The sequence below is a fragment of the Hermetia illucens genome, chromosome 3 (genome assembly GCF_905115235.1).
Source record: "Hermetia illucens chromosome 3, iHerIll2.2.curated.20191125, whole genome shotgun sequence".
In the NCBI taxonomy this organism is placed as follows: Eukaryota; Metazoa; Arthropoda; class Insecta; order Diptera; family Stratiomyidae; genus Hermetia; species Hermetia illucens.
In genome coordinates, this window is record NC_051851.1 from 65087837 (window position 1) to 65102989 (window position 15153).

Below are 15153 nucleotides of genomic sequence, written 5' to 3' on the forward strand. Positions count from 1 at the left end.
ACCGCATATCGCGTAAGGTAAGAACTGGCAGCCGGCTCTTCAGTTTGAGCTCGACGAGAAGTTCGAGAGGTGGTGGAAACATTTCGCCACGGTTGTTAATCATATCCATATCCACCTCAAATGATTGAGATGGCTAGCCACCGTAACATAAGGATGCAGACTATTAGAATAATAATCATTGGCGCAACAATCGATATTGGATCAATACCATGTTAGAGCACTTCATTCAAGACTGTAATGGTAAGTTACAGCACATTGTGTGAGGTAATGCTGAAATATTGCGCTCGCCCGAGGTTATTACCCTGAATTGACTCAGGTACTCATTCACAACTGAGTCGACTGGTATTCCACATCCAGTAACAATAACAAATCCATCTGCATCTGTTGCACTTCCTATCTTCCCTGCTTCTTCTACTTATCTGCAAATAGTGGGTATCTGACAACCCTTCCAGTGCGTAGGGTAAGGAGGTGATTGTCCTGATTCCGATCACCCACTTTATGTGCAACAACCAGAGGGTTGCTGCGAAGATCAACCTTATTGACTCTTGGCTTGGAAAAAGAGGAAAGCACACGCAGGCTCATGATAAACACCAACAAAACCAAAATTCTCAGTCTGACTCTTCATCAAGGTCTTCCTATTAGCATTAACAGGCAGAACACTATGGGTGTTGATCTATTTGTGTATCTTGGTAGCTTTGTTTGTGAGTACGTTGGCACCGAACTTTATGAGCGCTAAATACACCTTAGCTGGTTCGTCTAAAAACTGGAAGTGCAGATACCTTAATATCAACAGCAAGTTAAGGTTGTTCATGAAAAGTCATCTCCGCCGTGCTATCGGAGTATTTTAGCCTGGAAAATAACTAATGAAGAAGGAGATCGGCGAATCGTTCAGGTACCGGTAGACGTGTTAACTCAAGGGCTGAAGTATTAATTGATATGTCACCCTTTGTGAAAGGGCCCCAGAACAGTCGATAGGTGGGTCGCCCTAGATACGCATGACACCGAAGAGTGTGTAGTGTAGACCTGCCAAGAAGTCCTGGAGGGAGTTTCCGCACATTTCTTCCAACCGGCAACGATATCGTGTAGTAGTGGTCAACGCTTCATTTAGGCCACTATGTAAGGGTTGCAACTAACCACGTATTTTTTTGTCAAGTTTTGCCGATGGCCTTAGTACAATTGGCATACGAGTGGAATTCAAAGTGGCTATGTTGATATCAATAGAGTTGTTTTTATTTGATAGGACTTTATGCCGACCGAGCTGAGAACAGATGTGCTTATGCTTTTTTTAATTTTTGTATTGGATGTGGTACTTTCGTTTTGTAAAATTTCCTTGTAGTTGAAGCAATCACTAAACAATAAGTGTCACAAAGCAAGTATATTCTCGAAATGTACTAATGTTTCTGTTTAGTGCGAAGTAATCAAAGGAGTGAGTCTTGATGGTGTTATTGGTCGCTTTATTTGCGTCGTTAAGCAGTCTTTCTATATTTTTTTTTTTCTTTTTGGATTGCGCTAATGTTGGTTTCCCGGCGTATTATTCTGTTGTACTGATAGGCGACTGCCCTGTGGAGCCCATCTAATGCTGTGGTACGCCATTTTTATGCTACAAACCCTTAAGACTGTGATTTCTGTGCAAAGGAAAGGGGAACTGAATCTAACTGGCTTAAAGCCAAATTTCCAGTACAGAATGAGTTACATTTATATCTATGTCTATTGATGATTTTTTTTCGTCGTTTGTGCCCAGCGAGTAAACTGCTTTGAGGAGCCCAATTAACGCTGTGGTGCCACTTAATGACTGTTACTGCTGTGAGAAGGATGTAGAGTTCATGAAGACTAGTGGGTCCACCATCCTACAATCAGAGCTCTTTGCGGTCACCGATGGATGGCTAGCCAACTGTCAGCAGCCTGGCTCTAACAAGAGCTGGACGATTGCCAGTTTGTTTTTAGAATGTGCATATAGTCCCCGGTAACCGTGTTGAGAGTACCCACAATGCACGGTTTTTCCAACTTGAGCGTGAGTTCCTGCGTTGTAACCTGAACACTGTGGTCGCTAAATGAGGTTAGCTGATGGGACTCTGGAGAGCACTCTTCTAATTCTTGCGGCACTATACTGTTTTATTCCAGAAAGGTTAACGAAAGAAAGCGTGAATTCGGTGTTGGATTAATGCTTACGTCAACTTCAAGGTCGGGCTTCATTACTTGGATGCTGGTTTCGAACGGAATATTGACTGCAAGATGACGAGAGAAGTAGGTCTTCTAGAGAAGGTAAATGCTGTTCAGGGATGCATCATAAAAGTGACACTAAGATCTTGATAAACGAATGCCTAGGTGGACTCTGACAATACCTCGTTTGGACATGTGTTGGGGAAGTACGGTCTAGGCAAATGAGCGATTTCCCTAGGGAGTATTTGTCTCCCGGAACAAAGATTTCAGGCGAGCTATCAAGACGTTTTTGGTTGCGCCTCCGACATCGAGGGGAAGGTTATGTGGAGCTTGCTCAAGAACTTTGTGAAATCCTTCGTATGGTGGCTGCAACGACCTCCGTGAGGCGTCGGTCCTTACCAAGACGTGCGTGCACGATTTAAGATCCCTGAGCACGCTGACGAAGTTTGACGGGTGACGGTGGTTTTATCCAGCTCACGGCGTCCCTGAGCAGACGCAACAGGCCGGTTGGGTTTATGCTCGAACGCACCTCAAGAACTGGATCGCTGGGCAGTATTTGCCACCGGAAAGAATTGTCTTTTGCAATTATAGTGGCCCTTAGCGTCCTGTGCCTACTTTCGAGCATCCCGTTAGATTGAAGATGATAGCAGTTGTTCAGTGGCGTTTGAAACCTAGAAATGTACTTAACTCCTGGAAAAAAGAAGATTTGAAATGCATTTCCGGTATACGAAAGCGTGGAAGCCACTCTCACCAGAGGGCTTCGGCACATGATAGTGCCCTAATGTCTTTTAGGGGAGCCTTAGGCCACCGCGTGAAGCTATCGCTGGGGGGGGGGGGGTCAATGATGCCGAGGTGGATAGTCCTACTTCTTTTCTCACATGTATTGGAGTTTTACATTTCTGACATGCGATGCACTGTCTGGCCCAAAAATTAATGTCCTTGTTTATCGATGGCCAGAAATATTTTCGCAGTGACTAACCGGTTCTTGTCCGAATGCTTGGGTGTGTTAGATCGTGAACGGCGTTAAATACTCGCCTGCGGAAAGCAGCCGGAAGTATGGCCTTGATCCCTTTTCTGAGGCCTCGCAGTATAATGTAGAGGTCGAACTGAAAATGGGGAACTTTGTGAAGGTGTGCTTGGAGCTACTCATCGTTCTGCAGAACTGTGTCGTCCTTCTGCGCCTTCGCGATTGCCGCGAAATGGATTATGGAGGAAATCTTGACCTCCTCAATGCGTCCCAAAGCATCAGCAATCACGTCATCTTTTACAAACACGTGTTGGTTGTAAGAGGTGAACTGGCTTATGAAGCTTTGGCGCCTGAGTTGACGAGGAGACGCTTTGTTGGATTTTTGTTTTAAGGCAAATGTCAGAACTTGTGGTCCGTTAACACAGTGAGCGGCCTTCCTTCCTTCTAGGGAAGAGCGAATGTATTTGATTGCCAGGTACGCGGCTAACAACTCACGATCGTAGGTACTGTAGTTCCGTTGAGCGGGGTTCAACCGTTTTGAGATAAAGCTCAACGGCTGCCAGCTTTGGTTTACCTTTTAGTGAAGAACAGCACACCTACAGCGATTTCTGAGGCATCGACGAAAACGGTTAGGGGCGCATCTTGTTGGGGAAATACCAAAAGCGTGGCGTCCACTAACTGTTGACTTGGTTGACTCAAATTCCTGAATAGCCGCTGTGGACCACTCAATCAATCGAGTGTCTTTGGTTTGTGGCCCAGACAGATAGTTGGTAAAGATCGGCTGATGGTGGACGGCCCTGGGCAAGAAACAACGATTGAAGTTTAGCATGCCCAAGAACCTTCTCAGGTCCTTAACTGTTTTAGTAAGCGGGAAGCTCGCAATTGTTTGCACCTTGTCCGGCTCTGGTTAGATGTCATCAGGGGTTATATTGTGGCAGAGAAATCTGACCTGCGGTTGGAAGAATTTGCACTTTTCAACATTGAGAAGAAGGCCGGCCTCAAAGGGACGTTACAAAATGCACTGGAGATGCGCTGTATGCTCAAATTCTGAAGAGGAGGCGACCAGATGCGACCAAATGCGATGTCGGCCAGCGTGTGGCTCGAGCTATTGGAGCCACGCCTCGGGCCTCTTGGGTTATAAAGATGATATGCGCACGGCCATGGCGGGCTCCCTCCGTAGAATATCATGGAGCATATGCTGAAATAGAGGAGGATATAGACTACAGTGAAAAGGTGGAAGTCATTAGAAGCTTCGACAGGAAGAAGTCAGTCGGAATATGGAACGAGCGACAAACACGAACGCGATTGCGAATGCAGGATAAATTCTGATTCAACCCGCAAGATAATACCATATGGGTGTCAAGCGAGGGGAGTGGATGGAGAAATAGGTCGTTTTAGTCTTGAAGAGTCCGACATAGCCGTCTAGCTAGGGCGAACGGTAGCTTTTAAAGCTTTCCATCTTCAAACGATAGTAAGAGGGAGAGAGAAAGATGACTAATGCTTTCGTCCAGGGCAGAGGCACAGAGACACTACCTCAACTCTGCCCTGGGAGTAGCGTGACTGAAATTGGCAACAGATGGATATCGCTCCTTTTTATATTATCACAAAACACGGCAAGGGTTCGAATTATATCCTACTTGAAACCGCCAGTACGTTAAGCCTAAAATAGGCTAAAGTTAACTTTTTGCTTGTGTGTGAGGGATTCTAAATCTATAGCTAACGGTTTCATATGTAGAGCGCTCCAGATAGACTCCCTGTTCGCGCTATTCAAAGCCTCCTCGAAATCAATGAAAAGCGGGAGCAGCGTAGATCTAAACTCCGCACACTGTTCCCAAATGGTTCGCAGGGTTTTGATGTGGTCAATTCAGGAGAATTCCGAGTGGAAATCAGCATGCGCGCTGGCGATCAAGGTTTCGAGATTTTTTTTAATGGATTCCAGGATTATTTTACCTATTGTCTTTGCAACGGCACGAAGCCCGCAGATATCCCTCCAACTGCTACACTCCAAATGGGTGCCTTTTTTTAAATCTTAACCATTATCGCCTTTTTCCACTCTCAGTCTCAGATTCCCAAGATTTCACAATCGATAGGGTCGTTGCTGTGAGATCAGTCCCCATCCAAGGGGTTGTTGATATTTCGGTGGCAATAGAGTTTGAAAATTTGCAGGCTACTAGCCCACAAATTTCTATCCCATTTAGTTGCCTCTTACGAGCACTGGAAGCTCGGAGTGTATTCTTGAACCACAACACATAAGGCGCCTGTCAACTATCCTAGATTTGAAATATTAGAGTCAGAAAATGATAAATACACTTAGAGTGCATCATCGGTCGAATGTGTCATTCATTCACTATTGGAAAAAATAACGTGCAATCTTTAGGGGACTTGAGGAAATTAAGAGAATGATGAAGCTGCCTTCAGCAATCGTTGTATATTCTCACCAAAAATCTTAAAATACATATATGATTATCGTTGTTCCCTGACTGCAAGGCATATAAGTAGAAAGTTGTCCACTAAGAGACACATAAACTGATGAGACGAAAAGTATAGAAGTTGAACACGACCCCCATATTCTTAAAATGATTTACTACCATCATTCGTTAGATGCGCTATCTGTTATCTAGCGGAATTGAATAGTTAAATTCAACAAACTCCTGTTACTCAAATCAACAATGGGGTTCTTTCTTTGAATCTTTCAACTAAATTCATTTAATAATAGAACACAGAATTTCCCAAAATCGACGCATGCGTCCATTTCATCAGCCTACCCCTTCGTTCTATTTCTCATCCACGTACCACACGTACGTTCCACATCTGAAAATTTGAAATTATCAACGGGCTGTTATAAACTTCCATGAGACGTTAGTATTTCGGTTTTCTTTTACGCGGCAAGTACTAGCTGGATCTAGTAAGGAACCATTGGGTCTCGGCACCAACGTCCAATGCTCTCTAGAGTACTTCCAACTGTAAGATTCCGCTAAAGTCAAGATCCTATGTTATATCCTGAAAGCATAAAAGTTATCCAGTTTGGTGGAATGCCTCAGTGGAAATTCATGTGAAATTGTGCACTCGGAATCTGTTTGTGATGGTTATTTAATCCGTATGTAACTATCTTGTGACTCGGGCTCCGGGGGTACTGGTTGAGTGCATTTTGGTGTAAAAGTTTCACGTTTCGCATACTTCAGTGGTAAAAGATTGCTAGTGCGAAGATAAGCTCCTCCGGAAAATCTTGGAAGGCGTGAGAAAGGATTTAGTGATATAGTATTTTTGAAAGTTTTAATGGTTCAGTGATTTTCGATGAAATCTTGTGTTATAGTTGAAATGTTTAAATAGTGTCAGTGGATACCAAAAAATTAAATTCCAATTCCGTTGTCACTCTGAAATCTTCTTCGAATCAGGACGTTAGAGAATTTAGCAGCTCTTAAATTAGACTGCTGTAATTTCGGTAATATATTTAAGCTAGCTTGAACGCTATTAATTTATCTCATTATTTATGTGTTTCTAAGTGCCTTATGCATGACACTCTTATTAGTTCTTTGAAAAAGGTTGCATTTTGTACACATCAATTACTAGTGATGGAAATATGTTTATATGCTTTTAATTAAAAAAAGGTATCTGTATTCCATTCCCAATTGTTGCAAAAGTAAGGTTGAAAATATATTTTATGTTTTCAACTTTCAACTTTGTAGGATATTTGGTGAAATTAATTTTATAAAAGATTTCAGCGGAAGTGAAAAAAATGTTCTTAAGCTCTTAGATGATTTCGCTTAATCCCAACATCCTCTTGAAAGGTTAATGGAATTACCCGAGTAATGGACATTTATGTAGCTATTCCCGCTGCTGCGTAATTAGAAAAAGTCCTCGATTTTTCGGTTCTTTTTTTTTTCGCTGTTACAATAATTTCAAGACAGGCTCTAATATTATATTTATTCTGTTTCGACTAGAAAAGCCACATTTCCAAAATTATTTTGCCATCTGTTTTTCCGGCTTTCTTTCCTGTTTTTTTTGTTTATGTGTTTGTCGGGCACTATTTATATAGAAACTTTTTATGTTTTTGGAACAAGGTTTATTCAGATTTGGCTATAAAAGGACACAACCAAAAAGGAGGGTTATTTTGTGCCGAACCTAGGTGGGCTCCACATACTTGTAAAAGGCTTTGGTGTTAGACAGTCCCGCTCTGGATAACCATTCAGTATAAAAGAGAATTAAGAAATCATGAAATCTGTGAAATGACATTCCAATATTTTCTCAGATAAATATTTTACTTCAATTCGAAAACCTAGAAGTCAATTTTAAGTTCATTTTAGAAGCATCAAAATTTATATAAATTACAACTAGGAGAACAATACTGAGAAGTGTAGTGCAGATCATGGCATTAGGCACGGGTTATAGCCTTTGCGAGAAACGATCAGTAGATTTTTCAACACGATATAAAATATAAATTTAACAAAATATGTCCTGTTAGATATGAATCAGAATATCCAGATTTCAACGTGCTAACGTCTCCAAAAAAAAAAATTCGAAACCTATGGCCAGTAGCCTAATAAAGGCATTTTAATTTTCCACTGGAAGTTTTTCTTTGTACACGTTAGCACATTGAAATCTAGATATTGTGATTCATGTCTAACGAAATATATTTTTTTTAAATTTATCTTTTATAGCGTTTTGGAAAATCTACTGATCATCTTTCTGAAAAGTTACGACTCGGGCCTTATGGTTAACTTATTGCATTCTGAAACATCACAGAATGTTCGCATTATATTAAAGTGAGTCGTTCCATATGCAAATAGTGCACAGTGATATTCCTGGCAATGTATTTATATATCAATCAAATTTGCGCGTCCAAAGATAAGAAAGTCCTACTTTTTTTCAACATAAGGCGTTCTTTTTTCGGTTGCCGAATTCTTTGAATTCTTTGTACTTGAATCAGTGGATCATACGAGTATATTTGTGAGTTCAACATGTTGATCATAAACAATTACAAATTTGATACCATTCATTGTCCATATTAGCTATTTAGTGGTGCTGATTTGATAACATTGTAATTGCTAATTTTGGGCGTATCATTATTTATATTCGTTTATCGAAATTTATCTGAGATTGAGAGAAAAGACTATCAGCTGGAGGCCCGAAACCACGCGTTATCATTTTAAAAGTGTTCAAACATTCGAATGCGTCAATTTTTATTGGGCGGGTCTGGACATAATGCTCTATAGGAATTGAAAATGCAACTACATGTTCTGTTAGCTCGCTTACATATTTCTCCCAAAAGTGAAGTACTCTTCGAGTTTTCACGACTTGCTTTTTTATGGAAACGAAAACCTTATAAAAATCTGTTTGAAAATTGCTAGTGTTGCTAACTATTTTCTTATTTATTGCTTTGTATCGAGCCGCCGGAAATTCATTCATTGAATTACAGGCAGTATTTTGTCGTTTTCCTTAGATCCTACCTTTTCATTTCATTATATCTTGTTCCCGTTCCTGTGTCCCATTCATAAAAATTAACGACGTTTAAATTTCAATTTTAACAGTCAATATTTCGAAATTTTCATTGAAAACGTCGAGGCAACCTTAAATTCCGACTTGGTAATTCTTTAATAAAAAAATTGAAAAGGAGAAAAACGATCATTGGCCTTATATTTTTCACCTAAAGGTTCTGTGTGAAGCATTAGAAAAATTCTGCCTTAGCACGGTTGTGAAGCAGCTTTTGTTGTTGTCCGATTCCGGATTCATGGTCCGAAGCAAGATTAGCAGTATGTTTGGCAGTTGATCGAGGAGATCGGTAGCCTAGTTTTGAGAATTCAGCAAAGTTAAGAGAAGAAAAACAAGTTTTGTTTTGTGCCGACTTTTCCGCTGCATGAAGAAGTACAACATTAAACTTAGACTTGTGTTTAATATTAATAACAACATAAAATCAGTTGAGAGCAATACAGATAGTAATAGCTATTGTTTTAAGTATATGGTTGAAGTTTGCTTTTATGTTGAGTTGGTGCTTTCTTTAGATGTTTTTGCCTTTTTTTCTCTTTGCGTATATAATTATTGATGTCTGTATTTCTTGTTTATTCTCGTTTTTAAGATTTTGTGTTAAACAAACGGTCGCAGCGATTGATACCAAATTTGGTGAAAAATTGCGAACTGTGAACGCACACGCAAACATTTTTCTTTGTCGAATTTAAGTGGGAATCCCCATACATGCAAAAGGAGGGTGTACATTCTTTTCTCCAAATATAATCATGTGGGAAATCAAATGAAAGATCTCGGTTAGTACTTTACGAAGCCCGTCTTAGTTTTGACATTTGTTGGATAGTTAGTTCTAAGAAACTTCTCAACTGAAAAATATGAAAAAAATCAAGAGGCTGCCACTATATGCCTAGGCTCCGAAATACCTTCCATACTGATATCTGTTCAAATAAAGTTAACAATAGTATATTACCATAATTTTTAGTAATTGATTGCAAAACCCTTCTTAAGTTCAGTGTATAATCTCGAAATCACGAATGCAGCAATATAGCATATAGCATAGGGCATGTTCCTACCAAGTTTGGCGTAAATTGCACTATTACTAACAAAGTTATAGTAAGTCTAAGTTGTCGCTTTTGTGCAAGTTCAAGATTTTGAATGTTAGTATCATGCGAAAGTGGATATTCTCACATATATATCCATATATTATATCCTAGGTACCAATAGGACAAATGTTCACTCAAATGTTTTTATAAAAGAAATACAAAAAACCTTTTAGACCTGAAGCCTCCAGCTTTCGATTCTTCGACTTGTTTTATTTTTGGTTTCAGTCCTTTTGATGTTTTATTTTTCCTTTTCATTTCGATTCTTTTTCGTTACCTTTTGGTCGATTTAATTCTATTTCTATTTTTAAGATTCTTTGTCTGATTTGCATGAGGCTTTCAAATTCCCATCCAGCGCATGAAGCCACCGATATTTTTGCCGACTTTTTGGTCGCTTATCATCGACTTCAATGTTCACACCAATCTTGGCAAGTGAATTCTCGTTAATGCGAATTACGTGACCATACCATCGAAGACGCCTCTCAATAAACTCCCACGTATATAGGGAACGTAATTTCACAAAAACAACTCACCTATACGCCACCAATGCATAACAGTGTGCGAGATTTTCAATGGATCTGATTTCATTGTCAACCACAAAATAATTTTAGCCTTACCTGCTGTGACTCCCAGCTTCCGCGAGTTATCATCCTAATCTGATATATTAGAAACACCATTTTAAACGGATCTTTTTCGACACAATCCGAACGTGCAGACGGTCTTGCGTCTGATTTGATTATTTCGGATATCCATAATCCTCTTTCTTGCAGCAGGGTTCGTGTTACGGAATCGGATGGGAGATGCTGAGTTTCCTAGCAACTACTGTTGGACTAGACCCCTTTTGTAACACTTCCACGATAAAGGACTTCAGCTTCTCGGGCAATTGTTTTATGGCAATACAAAAAATCAACAATAAGCTAAGAAAATTACTTTGAGAATGTTTTTTCCAATTAATGAACCATAAAATGGAAAACAAATTTCGACACTTTTACATTGCCCCAAAAATGGCAATAATGAAAGTAGTTACTTTAGGAAGACCTTTTTTCAAAATTGACATATGGGAGCAATAAAATCCTACATATACAGCGGAAAACATAAATTGAAGTGATGAAGTGTAAAGCGGGGCTCCCCTTACGTATAAAGGGGGGATGTACCATTCTTTTCACGTGATGTACCCATGTGTACTATCAAATGAAAAGTCTCAATTAGTACTTTCACAAGCAGAGTTAGTTGAGACGTAAATTGAAACTACTTAACCGAAAAAATTTGAAAAGCATCAAAGCAATGCGCTTATATGAAATCCATGCCTCAAAGTTTGTCCCATTTCAAAATCTGCTCAAAAAACTTAATGATATTAGATTACCAACTTTTTGAGATGAACCCCCTAAAATCCCTTTAGTGTATCCTGGGCGTAGCATTGTGGCAATAATATCGAAGTTATTGCAATCCAAACTTAAGAATTTTGCGAGAATTCACTGCATATTAAGTCATGCAAATAGGATGCTCACGCTTTACTGTCTATAGTAGTTGACATACGAGTGAAATATTAAACTCCCATATATGAAGAAGTTACTTTCGGTATTCTCAAGGTTTTATGTAAAGCAAAACCTTATTAAAATCGATTCACTGTCTGTCAGTCAGTTTGTCTGCCACACGCGCTTTTCTCAGAAGCAGTTACTCCTATTGCTATGGAATTCTATGGAGGGTGTAAACCTTGGACCCCCTCGCATGCGGTAAGTAACCTACTATGAGTTTAACGAGGTTCCCCATACATGAAAAACAAGAGTGTCAAAATTTTGCACCGAATATAGTCAGTGGGATATCAAATGAAAGGTCTCGATATGTACTTTCCGAAGCCGGTCATGGTTTTGAAATTTGTTGAAATGGTGGGCAGTGTAAGGAAATAAAATGATTTCTTTCTTCAGAAACTACCTAAGAAAAAATCAGGAAGCTACCTCTAAACGGTGTCCAGGCTTTTAAACATCCTCCATACTGACATCTTCTCAAATTAAGTCAATAATAGTATATTAATGTTTTTTGGAAATTTACTAGAAAACACTTTTAAGCCATCAAAATCAGTTCTCAGTACTGACGTTTTATGCAGGAGGAGGGAGAGGAGCGCTAGAAGGTGATCACTTCTTTCACGAACCCATCCTCAGAACCTACCCAACCGAAGACCTGAAAAAAATCGGAAAGATGCCACTATACGGTGTCTAAACTCCGAAATAGCCTCCATGTCAATATATGCTCAAATAAGGTCACTAATAGTATATTACAATCATTTTCAATCATTGATTGCCAACCCCCTTATATTCATACTAGAATTATTAATTTGCAGGCTACAGGCCGTGATGGAAAGCGTGGTCCTGCTAAGTTTGGTGAAAACTGAACACTGTTATTAACAAGGTTGTAATAGGTCGAAATTGTCTATTCTGTTCAAATTCGCTGCAATCTAAGGCGCTCTACGCGTATTGTCGAGCCGGTATTTTTTCCAGTTTTAACTCCTATGTTTTCTTCCGCTAGGTTGGTATGATATTCCCACGGTTGTTTTGTTTTTTAGGTTGTAGTGTGGTCCTTCGCAGTGAGAGGAAAGACGAAGTTTTCTGTAATGACACATAAGAAGCAGAAGAAAACGGTGTTCTCTAGAATGAATTTGCCGGCTTAATAGGTCTTGAATAACAGCACTATTGAATCTTTGGAAGAAAAGCAAACTGTGTTTTGTATTTGAAGCGGCCAACTTTCGATTTCCAAATTGCTATATACCCAATCATTTAAACGTGGTTGTTATTTGGATCCCAGGGTTAGGATACTCCATTTCCCTACAGTTATGAACTCTTTGAAGAGGCTGGCAGAGAAGAAAGCGCCTGTATATTCTTTTTTTTTGAGTTTTTCCTGGGTGCGGACGGACTCGAACGATTAAATATCTTGTGAAATATTATATATTATATCTCTGCTCTCGTATTCCATAATATTCAACTCGGATGTTCATTTTGTCATCCTCCACCCGTCATGTTCATTACCCACCTTTCATTTTCTCATAATCGAAACATTTAATTGAAAACGTTCAAATCACTGAAGAAAATAATCATACGTGCCAAGAAGGAGTCATATGTGCCAGAAGCTAAATTAATGTTAGTCCTTAAAGTGGTTTAGTTTCAAAGTCAATTAAAACTGTAAACAAGGAACTCATAAAGTTGTTAAACTGAGCGCTATCTCGCTAAACCACTGTATGCACTTTTAATGACCTTGCGTTATGGTCTCATGACATTATATTTAAAGCAATCACGGTATCTTTGGGTTATGAGTGAAATGCATTATTGTGTAATGCACAAATTGCACCTTGCATGACAGTAACGATTAAATGCATAATGTGGTGTTGCACATACAGTACGGGGTTGGTTATGGTTTCTACTCTAAAATTTTTGTATTTTATAAACAATATCATAAGACCATATATGTGTTAGCAATTGGGAAATGAAAATTTTAGTTAACAATGGAGAAATGAAGGATGAATTAAAATTTTTAGTAATAAATTGTAGTTTAACTGTTTGAAATATTTGTTGCCGAGAAATCTCATATTAGTTGTTCGCCTCCTTCAAAGTCAGCTTATAGGGTTCTTCTACAATGTTGTACTATTAAAGCCTATATTATATAGCAGTATGTTAACCTTATGGATATATGAATATATTACGTGTTACGTACTAATGGGACAAATACTACCTCCGGTATCCCGACTTGTTTCTTCTTAAGGTTTTGTGTGAAACCAAAGAATCGACTAATACATATGTTGAAGCATATGGGATTTTTATCGACTAAAACCAATCCGTAACTCCTGTCATCTTCCTCGCAAAACCACCGCAAAGCATTTCTTCGATATTTGGGAATGGCTTTATACTCTTGCTTCGCCCCACAACCGCGCCTTTCTCACCTCCTCTGCTTCTCTCAAACTGCACTAAGTCCGCCCCATCGTGTCTTGCATAGGTGCACTCCAGTGAAAGACCATTGCCTGTTGATCACTGTGGGTGTAATTTTCACTAACGTTCGAGGAGATATCGGGAGCGAGTGTTGTGGTTTCTATTGGGTACGCTTATTATAACCACTTGTACCTTCGATTCGTGCGCACTCAGGGCACTTGTCGCTTCCGGCAATATGTTCCTTATAACATTCAAAAGTAATGTGACCAGTTTCCCCACAGCGTCTACATCGGTCAGATCGATCAACCGCATTTGTGCATGCTCTCGACACACTTGAAGTATCTCTACCTTTCCAATACGAATCTTCCTGACATCTAGCAGCTTGCACGCTGCTTTTGCTGATAGCCGGATATTCGTCGTCTATGTGCATCATACAACTTTCTGAGGCTTACAATGGATGCCTCCTGCAAGCCGTTCAGCTTAAATTGCTCCGCTAAGGCAGTGCAAATTTCTGCCTTAGAAGTGACCTCATCTAGATCATGGCACTGTGTAGCGATCTCATGCATTACTGTTTTATGCATCCTTAACTCACTTCATTCATTCCACATTCGAAATACAGTATATAGCATACCGGTCCACGTTCTGATGTTAGCAGATTAAATTTCTTGCATCTTCTTCAGCCTTTGGCTACCCCAAGAGCGCGGTCAGCTCGCTTTAATCGGTTAAGCGGTTTTAAGGTTTTGTGTGAAACAAAACCTTATTAGAATCGAGACGGTGTCTGTCTGCCCGTCTGTCTGTCTGTCTGTCTGTCTGTCTGTCACACCCGATTTATTCGGAAACGACTAGATCGATTGTCACGAAAATTGGTGAGAGTATGTAATCTGGTGATCCCTTTACATGCAGTGGCGCCATCGTGTGTTAACTTTAAGGGGGGGGGCTCCCCATACATGTGAATGGAGGGTGCACATTTTTTTTCACAGAATGTAGCCATGTGGGGTATCAAATGAAAGGTCCCAATTAGTACTTTGCAAAACTGGTTCAATATTTGATATTGAGTGAAACATAGAGGAGTGAGGGCTCAAAATATGACCCCCAAAAAGTGTAACAAGTCTCGTTCTCAGAACCTATTCAACCGAAAAATTTGAAAAAAATCACAGTGGTGCATCTCTACGAAATCTAGGCCTCAAAATATATCCGGTTCCGATATCTGCACAAATAAAGTTAATAATAGTATATTTCCACATTTTAGAAATTGACCCGGCACCCCCCTTATGTTCATCCCAGAAGCACCCCAGAAGTGGCATGCGTATAATGAAGAACATAATGCACAATTTGGTCAAGTTTGAAGAAAATCCAATTATTATTAACAAAGTTATAGGGGGTGAAACTTTACAATTTTTTGTAAATTTCGTGCACTCTACAACCTGCATGACGTCATCATCAGATATCAATTCGTCAATACCACAACGAAATGAGTTCTTATGAATTGGGTGGCGGAGAATTATTTTGTTTTAGTTTTTTTAGTTATTTGCAACCAGACATGTGTGCATGT

The 15153-nt window shown here is 39.6% G+C and overlaps 1 protein-coding gene across 6 annotated transcripts in view; it reads left to right on the forward strand.

Moving 5' to 3' along the window:
• Positions 1-6008: 6008 nt before the first annotated feature.
• The window catches only part of LOC119652680 (tachykinin-like peptides receptor 99D), a 321905-nt gene continuing 312760 nt past the window's right edge, over positions 6009-15153 (forward strand). For all 6 annotated transcript variants that reach the window (XR_005249576.1, XR_005249577.1, XM_038056952.1 and 3 more), the window contains exon 1: positions 6009-6569. The gene's annotated coding sequence lies outside the window, so the exon portion shown is untranslated. The remainder of the gene's footprint in view (positions 6570-15153) is intronic.